Raw genomic sequence first — 14,813 nt, forward strand, 5'->3', positions numbered from 1 at the left:
GGAGAATATGTTGATTCAGATTGATTGTCAGCTTTTTCTGACTGATTGACAGCCGAAGCTACGACAGGTTGATCAGACTTGACCCATGTCAACTCAGTCTCACACAGAACAGATGGAGAGGTTTAGCAGATTTGGCTTCAGCAGAAGAAGAATTTAGAGTAAAAATAAGCTGCCTGCCTTGTTTAGTTTAAGACTTTTGATTTCTGTTTGATAAACAGGGTAGAATTTTGAAGTTGCCATGTGTTTCCCATCACAGTTTGAACATTTCAAATCTTCAGGACAATCTGCACTTATATTGTCATCACCATAACGATGACAAACCATGGGGTGTGTGCGGGTTTTCGAACCATATCCACTTTTTACATTTGAAGCATCGGAGTGTATTGGGGACTTACACCTCCACTCCGATGTTGACATAACCAGCATTAATTGAATTGGGAACAGGTCAACGGGCAAAAGTGAATTAATATGTGTCCGTTGGAACAGTAGTTGATTTATCATCCTTTCTGGTAAAACGTTTGACAGGCTAAACTTGATTTTTGTCCTGGCAATAGTTCAGAGTCCTCACACATTCCACCAGAAGAGCTCCACTGCGCAAACGTGTCACATTTTAACCTCCCCACAATGGCCATGAACAGATCTGGATATACTGAAAGTGTTCAATTTGATTGGTTCATGATCTGTAGCTTCGATCACAAGGAATCAACATGAGTATTAGCCTTCTCAGACGAACTTGTTTCCAAATGTCTTCGTCTAGAAACATAATGATTGTTAGCCATGGTGAGAGAGGGAGGTTTTTTTTTGAGGGGTGGGGGATTGGATGGGGAAGGTATATGTGAGACTTTATGCGTCATAGAGGCCTGGGTGTCTGCTACGGGTGGATCAAAGGTATATGTTGTTCATTGGACATAAAGACCCTGGTTTTGGGGATGGGTAATAAGTAAGTTCCGCAGCGTGAGACTAATAGAAGTAATTTACACACATTATTAATGTTGAGGGGTTGGATGGAGATTAGTTAATGTAAACAAGAAATCTTATATTTTTCAAGTTACTTCAATAGTAATAATACTCTCAACGCGAGACTCTTGTGGCAACATACTTTGTATGAAACACGATACTCTGTTGAAGTTGCCCGCCTTATTTGCTGCTGTGGTACCACATGTACGCACAGGAATTTTCTGTCAGAGCATCCCGAGTTGGCTTTTTGTCAAACACGTGAGTCAGACTAGGTTCGATGTTTCGATCCAGCACCAACACAGTCTTCTCATAACTGCGAAGAGCTGCATATCATCCCTACACGATGGAACTAACAAGGGTTGTATTCATCATTCTTGTGTCGTTGTGTGGTGTCAGAGACGTACATGCTGATATCAACTTGGCAGCCTTCTCTAGAAAACTAAACCTGCTGGACAGAACGATCCAGGCGTGGACAGGCACAGTTGCTGATTTGGGGACTGAAATGAGTAATAACTTTGACTTGCTGAAAGAAGAACTGACTAACACGTTCATCCCTGCCTTGATAAAGCCTCTAGTGAACCAAGCGATGACTGTCATCCTGAAAGAAGAATACATTGGCAATATTATAAGCGGACGTGTTCTTGATGTAGTTAACAGCCTGAAAACTAAAGTACATAACACAAAGACACAACTTCGCTCAGTTAAACGACAGTTCAGACAAGTTAAACGCGAAAGGGACTCTTACAAAGTGAGTCTTGGCAAACTACGAGGGGAGCTGACCAAAGACATCCATCGGGACTTTCAGGGAATACAGCAAAGGGTAAGTACAGACACTCACACACTTTACACATTCACCTATATCAGACCATAAAGCCTGGTATTTCTTATCAGAACCAGTCTATTTAATAAGCAAGGTGCTCTATGAATATTCATGAGCCTGTGTGTATTTGTTATCTATCACATGTTGTTGTCAATGTTAATCTGCTGCTTATCACACAATGGAATGCATATATATATATATATATATATATATATATATATATATATATATATATATATATATATATATATATATATATGGAACATATCGCTATTTGTTATAAACCAGAAGTTGTTATCCATAAATTTGTACGTTTTCCGTCTCGAATGATAAATAATTCCATATAAGGTAGTGCGAATTACGATGGAGCCATGACTCACACCGACAGGAATGTTTGTAGTAGCAATGCATATGGTGTTGATGTAATGAAGCAAAGAAGTGGTAGACTGTTTGGAAAACATGTTTGGAAAGCAGCAGCTAGCCTGGCTAAATTCCAAGTACTCTCAGGGTTGGGTGTCAGCTCACAAGCCCCCAGACATTCAACAGGCTATTTAGCCGAGGAATTACATGCATTACGATCATGCAGTTCTACTATTCATTTGAAACCATGGAAAAATAGAGTTAGCCGTCTATACGGCATTAACACAGTAAATATACTCTCCTAAAAAAGAAACGTAAAGGTGAACTATAAATGTTGAATTTAGTTCATGTAAATTGAAACAATGAAATAATTGTTTTCCACCGCAAATCACTCAGGTTGTAAGTCCCCAATCGTAAACAATCACCAAAACACAACTCCTGATGAAACATTAACCCGAAACAGGTCATTGTTCCAATGGCTTTTGGGGAAGTTCTGTTCCAAGATGAGGAATGACACCATGTCAACATAGGGTTTACAGGGCACATCAATATAGGGTTTACTGGGCATGTCGACATAGGGTTTACAGGGCACATCAATATAGGGTTTACTTGGCATGTCGACATAGGGTTTACAGGGCACATCAATATAGGGTTTACTGGGCATGTCGACATAGGGTTTACAGGGCACATCAATATAGGGTTTACTGGGCATGTCGACATAGGTTTTACTGGGCATATCAAACTGGGGTTTACTGGGCATGTCGACATAGGGTTTACAGGGCACATCAATATAGGGTTTACTGGGCATGTCGACATAGGGTTTACAGGGCACATCAATATAGGGTTTACTTGGCATGTCGACATAGGGTTTACAGGGCACATCAATATAGGGTTTACTGGGTATGTCGACATAGGGTTTACAGGGCACATCAATATAGGGTTTACTGGGCATGTCGACATAGGGTTTACAGGGCACATCAATATAGGGTTTACTGGGCATGTCGACATAGGTTTTACTGGGCATATCAAACTGGGGTTTACTGGGCATGTCGACATAGGGTTTACAGGGCACATCAATATAGGGTTTACTGGGCATGTCGACATAGGGTTTACAGGGCACATCAATATAGGGTTTACTGGGCATGTCGACATAGGGTTTACTGGGCATATCAAACTGGGGTTTACTGGGCATGTCGACATAGGGTTTACAGGGCACATCAATATAGGGTTTACTGGGCATGTCGACATAGGGTTTACAGGGCACATCAATATAGGGTTTACTGGGCATGTCGACATAGGGTTTACTGGGCATATCAAACTGGGGTTTACTGGGCATGTCGACATAGGGTTTACTGGGCATGTAAACATAGGGTTTTCTGGGCATGTCAACATAGGGTTTACTTGGCATATCAACACTGGGTTTACTGGGCATATCAACTTAGGGTTTACTTGGCATGTCAACACAGGGTGTACAGGGCATGTCAACATAGGGATTACTGGGCATGTCACCAAAGGGTTTACTGGGCATGTCGACATAGGGTTTATTGTTCATATCAACATAGGGTTTACTTGGCATGTCAACATAGGGTTTATTTGGCATGTCGACATAGGGTTTACTGGGCATATCAACGTAGGGTTTACTTAGCATGACAAATCAACAGAAGGTTTATGGGGCATGTCAACATTGGGTTTACAGGGCATGTAGACATAGTATTTGCTGGGCATGTCAACACAGGGTTTACTTGGCATATCAACACAGGGTTTACTGGGCATATCAACTTAGGGTTTACTTGGCATGTCAACACACGGTTTACAGGGCATGCTGACATTGGGTTTATTGGCTTACATACAATTTGTTCCCTGTCTGCACCAGCAATATCGATCAATTTAAAATTTACTAGGCTTACAAATATATAAAATACTGCAAAATAATTAGAATGACAATACACAATATGGTGGTAGTACAAAATCCAATGGCAGTACAAACATATCAAATTGATAGCAATGGTAATAGCAATAAAGTCAGAGATAATAATATTCACCTAGCAGCAACAATGGTCAAGCTTCCAAAATTGGCCCAGGCTGAATATCCAGGGTGAAAATAGTATCTTCACACAGCCTCTGGACTTGATGTAATGTGAGATGAGAGAGGCATGTTATTTCCCGCTTATAGACTCTAAATACTTTCTAGAAAAATCCATACCATTTCGTGGTAGTCTATAGCTGTTCTAGAAGATTCCAGATTGTACTTGAACCAAAGAGAATCAACGTACAGTAACTTCCACACCACTGCTTACATTATCTAGTAATACATTACTGACAACGGTTTATCACTAAAACACAATGTCATGAATTTCCACTGAATCCTTATATAAACAATGTAATCCAATTACAACATTGCCATGTTACAAAACCAATTAGAGACCTTGCATCACCGTTAGCAATGGCTATTTTAACACTATATGAATTGAAAGCATGGATCTATTAGGTGAATATCCTGTATATACACAAACCGTCAGATAAACACCACTGTATATACTCAAACTATCAGTTTATACTCCTGTATATACTCAAACTGTCAGGTAAGTACTCCTGTATATACACAAAATGTCAGGTAAATACTCCTGTATATTCACAAACTGTCAGGTAAATACTCCTGTATATTCACAAACTGTCAGGTAAATATTCCTGTAAATTCACAAACTGTCAGCAAAATACTCTTGTATATACTCAACCTGTCAGGAAAATAGTCCTGTATAAACTCAACATGTCAGGTAAATACTCCTGTACATACTCAAACTGCCAGGTAAATACTCCTGTATATACTCAATATGTCAGGTAAATACTCATGTATATACTAGTACCCAACCTAAATACTCAGGTTGCGTGTTGTTTTTTTTAATTTTTCGAAATTACGAATTTTGCAAACGTTGTGACTAACTTTCGCTTGCCATGGTGACCACGCCCAATGACATAATGGACCGTTATCACAGTTTTGCGGGGGCGGTCAGGTAGCCTAGTGGTTAAAGCGTTCGCTCGTCACGCCGAAGAACCGGGTTCTATTCCCGATATGGGTACAATGTGTGAAGCCCATTTGTGGTGTCCCCCGCCGTGATATCGCTGGAATATTGCAAAAAGCGGCGTAAAACCTCACTCACTCCTAGGTTTGCTGATTTCGTTCTAATATTTTCTTGGTATTTGTGTTTTTAGCATGATTAGTGTATGAGTGTGTCGATCAAATGATCCACCAGACTAAATTTAAATTTCATCATTACAGATACAGGAACTTGAGGAACGTGATGCGCTGCGTGAGAAACACATCCAAGACTTGACGGAACAGAAACAGAAAGGTTGGATTTCTATAACCTGTTGGGAACATTTAAAACTGTCTTTATCATGAGCATGTGATGATACCAGGTGTTTGCCAAAAGGGTCAAATAAGGGCATTGTGTCGGACATCATTTTGGTCACAGACGCGTCAAATTTTGATATGCCCTCCACCCTTCACTGAGGCCTTGGGTGTTATAACCTTGATTAAACAACGTCTGAGCAAGGGTCAGTTGATGGTCTTTGAAATATTGGCAGAAGGAGCGTGCTTGATTGTACCTAAAAGCTTTTTAAATATAAACACCAAAGGCTGGAGTTGATGGAATATAGACATGATACACCAGTCACATGTTTCTAATGGCAGCGAGAAGTGTCATTGATATTTCTAACACTGTACAGTAGACATGATACACCAGCCCTGTGTTTCTAATGGCAGTGAGAAGCGTCATTAATGCTTCTAACACTGTAGAGTAGACATGATACACCAGCCCTGTGTTTCTAATGGCAGCGAGAAGCGTCATAAACACTTCTAACACTGAACAGTAGCGCTACCCGTAGGTCAGGACATGTTCATCCTTTTCGCGTACAACTGGTGTCATCACTGATTTTCAGTGGTCATTCACATAATTTTTACCGCTATTTGCCCTCTATCCAAAATGGAATCTGTTTCGGCGGATAATCTAGATTGGTTATTCTCTTGCATTGGCAATTTAGCTATTTGCAGGCAGAAGGGGAGTTTCATCGCTTGGCCTTACCTCGATCAGCTCGATCGTTCGTTCGTGTAAATGTGGAAAAACACAACGTAAAAGCGTCATCTATAGTATACAATGACAGGTGGTTCCTTGAAACGGCAGTTGTCCCCTGGAGGCTTATGATATAGACACAATAGTTTTGTTTTCATGCTAAATACGCAAGGCCTAGTTGCATGGAATGTTGGCTGCCATTTTCATTTGGCGTTGATTTGGTTTGCCATTAATATAGACGGTGACATTTATCGCCAAATACATTCAGCTTTAAAAGCGCCCGAAGAGTACGAATAATTAATTTAACACTGGAATACAGACATAGGCGTAGATGTCAGTTGTTGGGTCCTCAAACCGGAACGAACATTCTTTACGTTTGTAGGGAAGTTGTTGAATGAAAAATGTTCAATGCATGCGCAGTTCTTTATTACGGGCAAAGCCGAACGCTGTCTGCAGATCAGTATTTTCTTACACAGACAACACAGGGGGTTCAGTGGGGGTGGAACCCCCCTTGTCGAAACATTAAAGTAGACAAATATTTTAATGCATAAATGAAAATATTATCAATTGATTATTAATCCGACCTTAGAGTGATAAAGGTGCCTGACAGATCTGTGAAAGGTATCTTTGTATGACACGCGAAGTTAGTGAGTGAGTGAGTATGCTTTTGGCATTATTCCAGCAATATCACGGCGAGGCACGCGAAGTAACAAGAATCTGTGACAAGTCATAGACGGAAATTGATCAGCAAATATCCTTCCGCCGCACATGTGGTGTGTGAGTTGGTTTTAACGCCGCTTTAAACAGTATTCCAGTTACATAACGATGTGTCAGCTTAATGTGGGAGCTAAACATGAAGTGATGCAGGTCTCAGACGTTTACCACTTCGGTGAAATCCACGAGCACGGGTATGGTGCTGACAAACCTAGAAACATGATCGGGACGAACAGGGACTCGAACCCACAATCGCGGCGCCTTATAGACGACTGGGGCACCCGTGTACTGCCACAAGCTGACACACCGTGGTATAACCGAAATACTGTTAAAAGCGGTGCGAACTAATGGTCATTGAGGATATCCTTTTTGACGATCCTTTATCGATAAATTACTAGTATATCAGATAACCAACGACTCTTTAACCCACAGATTTAGTTCCAACTTAACGGACTTAAGTATGCACATGTGTTATTGCTGAGTTAAATACTTGGGCGCATTCATCTACAGTCACATTTCATGTTCAGTAAATGTTTTGAAAATAACCAATACGAAATGTAACAGCGACAAGGCAACACTTCATCACTATGTCAGCGGCCGACATGTTTTACAAATACAACATTCAAAATGGTGGCTACCGTCGCGATAGCTTCGATGCTATGTTTGCATGTGACAAGGTTGAGGAACTGGTCAGTAGTTCTTGGTAATTTTCCGATCAAAACACAAACATGAGTTCATGGTCTGATGGTTCTTAACAAACCAAAATGATGTCTCAGGGCAAGGGCCAGGCAAGTCGGGCTCGACCAGTTTAAAAATATGTTCCCTTGGTAAAGTGAGAAGAGCAGGCTTGCAGTCAATAGATCGAGTCGTTACAGTCAATAGATCGAGTCGTTACAGTCAATAGATCGAGTCGTTACAGTCAGTAGATCGAGTCGTTACAGTCAATAGATCGAGTCGTTACAGTCAATAGATCGAGTCGTTACAGTCAATAGATCTAGTCGTTACAGTGATTGATGTCATGAGCATCGATCCATGCTGAAGACATACTTAATTCGTAGGGCATCAACGCCCAAATCGAACAATTTTGTGACTGTTGTCGCATGGTTGGTTTGGTTGGTTTGTTGTTTAACGCCGCACGCAGCAATATTCCAGCTAAATGACGGCTGTCTGTAAATGATCGATAATAATAAACCAGACAATCCAGTGATTAATATCATGAACATCGATCCACGCAATTGGGATCGATGACATGCATCAACCAAGTAAACCTGGCTGACCACCCGACCTAGCTTCTTACGACAAGCATAGTCGCGTTTTACGCCAAGCATGGGTTGCTCAAGACCTTATTCTACTCCGGATCTTCACGCGGAAACAATGCTTTGTCACAGGATAAAGTATAGTCGGTGCCTTTGATCTTTTAGCGACGCATCCTAGAAAAAAAAATAAAGACATATTTTAATCACAATGATGAGGTAGATTTCTTTAACCAATGAAGTAGGCTTAATTTTTTACCTCAACATGCAATCTGAAACGGAATATGGTAAGAGTGTAGTAAGACTTGTAGATCTAGTATCACTCCATACTGTATTATCTTAGAGTGATCGGCACAAGCAGTCGAGCGCCAAACTATGCCATGCTCCTAACCAGACACGTCACACTGACGTCATAGCTCGCCCCTTCGCCAGTCAAGGCGTTTCCTGACTGGCAGTGAGATGTGGCACTCGTGTTAGGACGTAAACGGTGGTAAGTTTTTAGTTTGTACTTCAGAATTTTGTTAGAAAATTAAATGAAACAGACATTGTAACTATAGTAAGATTGATGTACAACAGAATACATTTTGAAGGAATCAGGTGCTTGCTTCACACAATGTTTACACCCAGACGTTTGTTTTGCCTGTCACCGGGAATAAACAAACGTCTCGATGTAAACATTCATTCCTCGTTTCAACTGAAAAACTTGCTCTAGTTTAATCAGTATATTGCAAAATATATGCTTGTAAGTTTTATCCTCTGAACTAGTAAAGAGTCTAGTAAAGAGTGCTTGTTTGGGAGAGGGTTGGGACTAAAACATCAAGCAAAGTCATTTGGAACAACAAATAATTTACGATAGCCTGTTGTCATCAATTGGCAAAGGCAATATTGACATAGAAAAACCATCAAGACAGTTGTCGATTTGACGATGTTAAAATTGTGTAAAATGTCCATTGTCCACAGACGTTGAAATTGACGAGAAATATATTTTCCTCCAGAATTATACTGGTGGGCGTCATATCCTTGTCAAAATATATATAAGGATGTGCATTGATTCTCACTGACAACAATTACCTGAGTATAATTCAAATATTCAGTAATAACATAGCAGTCAATGAAAATTAGAAAACAATGTTCAGTATGTGACCTGTATCTTTGCTATTCAGAGTACTGATACTCAAATGCAGATATCATGCAACAACGCAATAACGCACCAACTTGTGGGGACAATTTCATTGTCATAACAATTCCACCCACAACTAACGAAGTAAGACTAAAATCATTCCATAATTGGTAATTATGGGCAGGTAGCTGATGTAATACCATGTTGTAATGTTCTAATATAATAAATGCACATATTCTGTGTTTCAGTTTATTTGAGATCTGGTCTTTCCTCTGTGTACAACAATATAAACTAAATTGTTTAGTCCTTAGTCCTTAAATGGTAACATATAAAACCCTTAAAATGGTATATGTTTACTGAGCTCGTCGTTATGATATCTGAGCTATTGGGATGTTTGGCAAGCACTGTGTGACGAGTGCCAATTTCTATCGCTGTTGCAGTAATGTTCGTTTATGTTGTATGTTGTATGGTTATGTTCCAAACAAAATAACATTGTATTCAGTTCCTGCAACATTTCAACCAAGAGAAGAGATATATCTCAACAGTGAGAACAGAGGCAGTGTTCAGCTTAGGCTAATTCAGGATGTGTTTTTCCAGCAATCTAAATCAAATAAATATAAGCGATTACAAAAAATTGTCAGTCTCCGTGCTACGGTATATTAATAATACCCCTTCTACAGCAGATGTATTATGAATCAAGTTCATCAGTGAAAAAAATTGAAAGTCACACATTTGTTGAAAGGCAACAACTTCTCTGAGGCCAGTAGTTATAATGTTTCCCTGCAATATATAGTTTTCTGAACAGCATATATGGGGTTGGTGGGTAGCCTAGTGGTTAAAGCATTCGCCCTTCAAGCGGAAAACCCGGGATCAATTCCCCCTCATGGATACAGTGTGTGAAGCTCTGATCTGGTGTTCCCCGCCCAGATATTGCTCGAATATTGCTATGAACCTGTTGAAAACAACTCACCCAACCCAACTGAACTGCATATTTTGGTCTTCAGCCTCGATCGACCCGAGTCGGGACCGGAGCCACAGAGAAAAGGCTGCACAGATGACGACAGTGACGACCCGTGGTAGGTGGTGAGAACCCAGCAGGTGGTAGATACTGTCACTGTCCAACTTTGTACGAGATGAGGTCACATCAACATGTAACAAATATAAGCCTGAAAGTTCACGCCACAAATCTTCATATAAATAGTCTCTACAATAACAAGCTGATACATGTAATCTCTTATTATCCTAATTATTTGAAACAAGTCAACAATTGTATTGGCAGTACCACAATAAGTCTCAATCCAACAAGCGTGTACAGGCGCGGCTCAGATGAACAGCAATCTCAATGTTTGTGTTGTATATTTATGATAGTTGTTTGAGTGATTTGTTAGTCGCTAGACTACCTTATAGTTCTACCTCTACTAAGATAAATGGTTTTAAAATTGTATCCATCAGTCAAAATTTCAAATACATAAAATTTGTCGAATGGCCATATCTAGTATGTATAATGCTTATGTGGTTTGTATAGTTTTCTGAACAGCATGTTCTGTGTTTCAGCCTCTAGTGATCCGAGTCGGACCGAGGTTACACCAGTGACGACCGCAAAAATGCCTGCTACACAGGGTAGGTGGGAGAACCCAGCAGGCAGAAAACTCACACTTTAATCCCTCAAACAATTAACACGCTTGGGTATAAAACGCCGGGATCAATTCCCCCTCATGGGTACAGTGTGTGAAGCTCTGATCTGGTGTTCCCGCCCAGATATTGCTCGAATATTGCTATGAACCTGTTGAAAACAACTCACCCAACCCAAATGAACTGCATATTTTGTGCTTCAACCTCGATCGATCCAAGTCTGGACTGGAGCCACAGAGAAAGGGCTGCACAGATGACGACAGTGTCTAATGCTCAGATGAACAGCAATCTCAATGTTTGTGTTGTATATTTATGATAGTTGTTTGAGTGATTTGTTAGTCGCTAGACTGCCTTATAGTTATACCTCTACTAAGATAAATGGTTTTAAAATTGTATTCATCAGTCAAAATTTCAAATACATAAAATTTGTCGAATGGCCATATCTAGTATGTATAATGCTTTTGTGGTTTGCATTGTTTTCTGAACAGCATGTTCTGTGTTTCAGCCTCGAGCAGCCCGAGCCAGACCGCGAGGACTCCAGTGACGACCACAAAAAAGCCTGCTGCACAGGGTAGGTGGGAGAATCCAGCAGGCAGAAAGCTCACACCCTAACCCCTCCAACAGTTAACAAGCTGGTGCATAGACCCGTGTGGGTTCTGACTTGCTTCTTGCATGTCATCGTAGTTGTCAGTTGCGTAGATCGGTGCTCATGTTGTCAACCACTGGACTGTCTGTATCAGACTCCGCCATCTTATTGCTGGACTACTGCTGAGTGCGGCGTAAAACAAAAACAAACAGGCTGACATAAACCAAAGTAATAACTTATTATCCTCACATTTCCAAACAGCAACTGTGCTGACAGTATCATCTTATAAAGCTCAGTTCATCAAACGTTGACACTCTCCAGCCATACACAGAATAATGTTACAACTACTGGATGTAACAGAAAGATTTTAAACATTGAAAATATAATCCTTGATTATATAAACCAGCTGTCGTCCTTCACCTTGATCGTTGTATTGGCATCCATGTTGGAAGTGTTTAATGACGTATCGCGTCACGTGTCCACACGTTGAGGTGTGAATAATGTAGATGTATGACGAAGATGTCGGGAAGTGTACAGAGTGTACTTTACGTTACAGCGACTCCATCACCAGCAGACTGCGGAGACCTCCGTGACGCCAGCTGGAGGGGGAAGCTGGAGGAGGTGAAGCGGCTCCTGTCGCGGGGCGCCAACGTCAACTGTAGGGGATGGAGGAACTGGACACCGGTGATGTGGGCAGCAGGGTATGGACAGAGTGACGTGGTGGAGCTCCTGGTGAGTAAAGGAGCCGATGTGTCACTGGTGGACGTGGTCGGTGTAAACATCCTTCACTTTGCCTGTTGGGGAGGAGACTTGGAGACAGTGAAGTTTGTGCTGTCACTGAACGTGGTGGACATCGATGCCAGGGACAAGGAGGGGAAGACAGCGGCGGACTATGCTAGATCCAATAGACATCCGCGAGTGGTGGATCTGCTCAGGTCCCGTGGCGCTCAGTGACGTTAGTGTCGTGTTTTTGTAGACGGTGGAGGAGACCTGACAGTGACGTGGTGTGCCGTTCACGTCGTCGTGTGTTAATATGTCTTTATTTACGTGAAACTGTATGTTGTTTTTGGAGATGAATAAAACTTGTAAAATAAATTTTCAGACTTGTGTCATTTGTTGTGTTTGGAACTTCCCATGATCAGATGGAAAATTGTTAACTGAGGGTAAATAGAGATGCTGTGTGATTGGTATGTAAGCACCGCACCTCGTGATATATTCATGCATGTCGTTATAAATTTTTAAGAATGTTTTTTCTGATCATCGAGATCTACGTTTTGCTAACATTTTTCACCATTCCAAGTAAAAAATATCGGCATCAATTCTGCCTTACAGCAATCTTTCAACTTAAAATACGGCAGCAATACTTTGAAAGATACAAAGGTAAATAACAAACAAACCGTAAGAAAAGTACCGGGACTGGACGTTTTAACGTTCCCATTTCTTCAACCTTCACTTTGAAGTAGAAAAAAAATCAAAATACATATATCATGCTCACAAATACACTTCACAGTTTTGAGTTGAGGGAAATTCCCTGTTCTCTAATATCATCCACTGGGATTTTAGGCAAAGCACAAAAACTGAAAATTAGGTACATCGTTAATGTCGCCTTATTACTAAATCACAGCGTTATGTACAATATTATTTTAAATCTAAATTTCGGATATTTACTCAGAGAAATGATTTTAAAAAAATACCATACAAGTGATCACTGGTATCTGTCTTTTATTAAATCACCAATGACCAATCGAAAACGTCGCCGATAATCCTAGAGTCGTTCAGAAAAATACTTGTTAAGTAAAGGAACATATTCTCGCCCATGGGCCTACCCATGGGCCAGACTTCGCCCATGGGCAGGCCCATGGGCGACATAGTCTAAATATTGAGTTTTTAAACAATTTTTTTTTCATTTTTTCTTCCTTGGTATGTTCCCATGAAAAAGGCATTTTTAATTTTGTAAATACCTTTAACCGAGACTGGGCAAAGAGCGTAGAGTTTCTGGACTTTTGGGTTTCCAGAATTAAAATGGGACGTGTTTTTTGAACATTGAGACTATCCATAGTGAAATAAATTGTGTGAAAAAATGTGTAAAATATATGCAAAATCTTCATCATAATTGAAACTGTAAACAGTAGGATATCATATGATCCTGTATACTTTCATTCAAGGACCTTATCCTCAAAGAAATGATCAAATATGACAACACTACTTTACAAAATGGCGTGTTCACTGACAGCATTACCCTGGACTTTCTGAGGAGACTTTCGTTGATTCAGGGATCGTATGTACATAAATTGGACATGTTAGTTATCAGAAAAAATCTGACAATCTGTGAACTGTTATTTGTTGTTAAATGTTTTGATTCAAACCGAGAGAAATAGTCAATTATTCTGATAAATTTCATTGCCGATGTACGATGACGGATACTAAGAAAATTCTTGTTCAATTCACAAAATCATTGCTTTGTGTTTTTTTAATTCCCTAAATCTTCCTACGAATCTCTACCTATGTGTATTCTGAAAATGTTGAACCAATGTATGCAACGAATAGGGGAAACGATAGCTCAAAATGGGAGAAAATGCTACACTGTGTAAAATCTGTATTTTGCTTTGTTTACATTTCAAACAAGTGCAGTTTTACGAGCACAGCGTTCGTTTTCACACTTAATTTATTTTGCTTGATTTTATCTAGACACTTTGTGTCGGTGACAAAAACTATTTGTCACATTTGATTCCACAATGTATGAGGAATTCAAGGATGTATGTATCGCAGCTGAATTGAAATATTCGTGATGCTATTGGAGTCTCATTACGGGCATACATATACAGCGATTTTGAAAACACTATCCACTAGGGCGGAAAGTTTACTTCAGCACTCGTGTTTGCGTATTTTTCTGAACGACTCTAGGATTATCGGCGACGTTTTCGATTGGTCATTGGTGATTTAATAAAAGACAGATACCAGTGATCACTTGTATGGTATTTTTAAAAATCATTTCTCTGAGTAAATATCCGAAATTTAGATTTAAAACTATATTGTATATAACGCTGTGATTTAGTAATAAGGCGACATTGACGATGTACCTAATTTTCAGTTTTTGTGCTTTGCCTAAAATCCCAGTGGATGATATTAGAGAACAGGGAATTTCCCTCAACTCAAAACTGTGAAGTGTATTTGTGAGCATGATATATGTATTTTGATTTTTTTTCTACTTCAAAGTGAAGGTTGAAGAAATGGGAACGTTAAAACGTCCAGTCCCGGTACTTTTCTTACGGTTTGTTTGTTATTTACCTTTGTATCTTTC

General features: G+C 40.1%; 1 pseudogene; it reads left to right on the forward strand.

The window, feature by feature from the left end:
- The first annotated feature begins 1,159 nt into the window (after window positions 1-1,159).
- LOC139472838 (uncharacterized) lies at window positions 1,160-12,466 on the forward strand (annotated as a pseudogene).
- Window positions 12,467-14,813: the final 2,347 nt, after the last annotated feature.

The sequence above is a fragment of the Haliotis cracherodii genome, unplaced genomic scaffold (assembly GCF_022045235.1).
Source record: "Haliotis cracherodii isolate W230 unplaced genomic scaffold, xgHalCrac1.p SCAF_25, whole genome shotgun sequence".
In the NCBI taxonomy this organism is placed as follows: domain Eukaryota; kingdom Metazoa; phylum Mollusca; class Gastropoda; order Lepetellida; family Haliotidae; genus Haliotis; species Haliotis cracherodii.